This window comes from Muscardinus avellanarius, assembly GCF_963383645.1.
Source record: "Muscardinus avellanarius genome assembly, chromosome: 1".
Taxonomy (NCBI): Eukaryota; Metazoa; Chordata; class Mammalia; order Rodentia; family Gliridae; genus Muscardinus; species Muscardinus avellanarius.
The window spans coordinates 203,829,135-203,831,633 of record NC_137786.1 but is presented as its reverse complement, the minus strand read 5'-3'; positions in this window follow the sequence as shown (position 1 = coordinate 203,831,633).

The window sequence follows — 2,499 nt, the reverse complement described above, 5'->3', positions numbered from 1 at the left end:
CAACAAAACCACCAGAACTAGATACCAAACAAACTGAATTGGGAAGCTAAGTCTGTTGAGTTAATATGTCAAGTTTATCAAAATTAAACACAAGAGAGTTAAGAGTAGCTAGATGGGCCTGGTGGCACATGCCTATAATCCCAGTACTTGGGAGGCGGAGACAGGAGGATTGCAGGTTCAAGGACCCCAGCCATTTAGCGAGATGCTTAGCAACTTAGTGAGAACCTGTTATTAAATAAAAACTAAATAGGACTGGGGGTGTAGCTCAGAGGTTAGTATGCCCCTGGATTCAATCCCTAGTGTTGAAAAAACAAACAGAAAAGAGTAGCCTTTGCCATGCTCCGCATCATGACCAGAGATAAACAAGGGGTGACTGCTGTAATGGATGGCTAGAAAGCCAAGAGAGCTACGGAATCAAGAGAGAAGTTAACGTCTAAGAAAATGGCAAGTGCTCACTCACCTCTGCAGTAATCTTAATAGCAAATATTAAGAACAATTAATAAATATAGGAGATAGGCTGTTTTTCCAAGTTATTGTCATTACGTGGAAATATTCTTTTGCAATTCTGTAAGTGAAAGGTGTATTTTCAAAATCAAGAAGGAAGAAGACATTTTATTCACTGCTTATTTAGTTATTGGCTACTGAAGATCAGTCATCTCTTTAACCAGTCAAATCAACTAAATAGCCCCTGGGGATATCTATTAAAGCTGTGCCAGTACTAAGTTAATTATATATATATTACATATATATATATATTTTTTTTTTTAAGAATTTATATTAATCTGGGCATGGTGGCACATACTTGTAATCCCAGTAGTTGGGAAGCTGAGACAGGAGGATTGTGCATTTAGAGCCAGTCTTTTAGGCCCTCTGCAACTTAGTGAGACCCTTTTTTAAAAAATAAATGAATAAAAAAAGGCTAAGGGTAGGACTCAGAAGTAGAATGTCACTGGCTTCCATCCTGAGTGCCACCACCCTCACCAAAAAACCTGTATCAATATGCAATATATTTATATGTTTGCATATATTATGCATTTTTGTGTCTTTATTCTGGCCAAAGAAATACAAATAAAATTGTCTGAGGCATCAAGACATCTTGAAGTTAAGTGAGAGTATAGGACTGCTACTAGTAGGCCAATGTGTGTGTTTTAGAGAATTAGTGACACTTGATGATTAAAAGGTCTTTACACTTGAGGTTGGACTTTTGTGTTATATAACTACAATTGTATTAGGGCTAATCTCTGAGATATTGCATGAGATAAGAGTATGTAAAGTTTCATTCACAGGAGAAAGGGTTAATTTTTATGCTTTATGCAACCTTGAAAAATATTTATTTTGTTTTTCATACATATCATTCTCACTGTATAAAGGATGTACATAGACTGGACCATATGACCCTTAGATAGACTTTGTATTCTTTAGAAACAGATTCTCCTAAAGCTACTCTCTTTCTGTATTGTGTTGCAGCTATTATTTGATATGATTTCTTTAATTATCTTGGGTTTAATTATGAAGTTATAACTAAGAAGTTATAGGCTATTGTTTTTGCTACATATTCCAATCTCTTACCTTCTGAGGACACTCACATTCAAAGTCATAAATAGTTGGAAAAACCATTGGTCTTGAAGATCAGGGTGATGTTATTTAAACTTTCTCCATGATGGGGTCCACATTGGTTAGCACGGAGGATGCATGTTATTCTATTTATAAACCTAATATACTTGGACCTGAATGGACTGATGATTTCCCCAAAGAACACTCGTGGTGTTGATAGCACCTGAGCGAGTCGTTTTTTGTTTTCTCTTCTCAATTGGTAGGGATCATGATCCAAATGAGGCTTTTATTTGCTATCAGGCAGAGTAGGAAATAATTAATGAAGATCTCACTGGAATGAAATCTATCAAGTGGTGATAGAATCTCCGGAGAATACATTAGGATCTATATTTATTTATTTACTTGCCATTTCTTGTTGGTATTATTGTTGGCATTACTGGTGTTTGTGTGTTTGGGGGGGATTTTTAAGTTTAGTATGACTTGTCTAATCTTACAGTGACTTTTGATCAAAGCGTTAAATAGTCTAAGTAGTACCCTGTCTTATTAGCTTCAGGTGTACCTCTAATTAAATATTTTAAGAAATTAATATGAGATTTAGAGATTGCAATCTGTTCAGAGCTATTTATTTGGAAGGGATTTAGCCCATAAAGAATGCTTTATTTATTCAGGTATCTTGAGAGGATAATGGAATCTTTCTCTTTTCTTTCCCTTTTTTCCCCTGACTTTTCTGTATTGTATTTCTCCTGTTGACCAGTTTAAGAGCTCTATTTCAGTAAATGTAAAATACAATGCAGAGACAAGCCTATATGCGATATTAGAATCTATATAACATGTATAACAGGGCAGGAATAATAGGAATAGGTTTTCCTAGTTAGTTTCTAGAAGTGTTCTCAGAAGTCTTGACCTGTTTCTTTCAGAAGTGATTCAGCCAATGACAAGTAGATT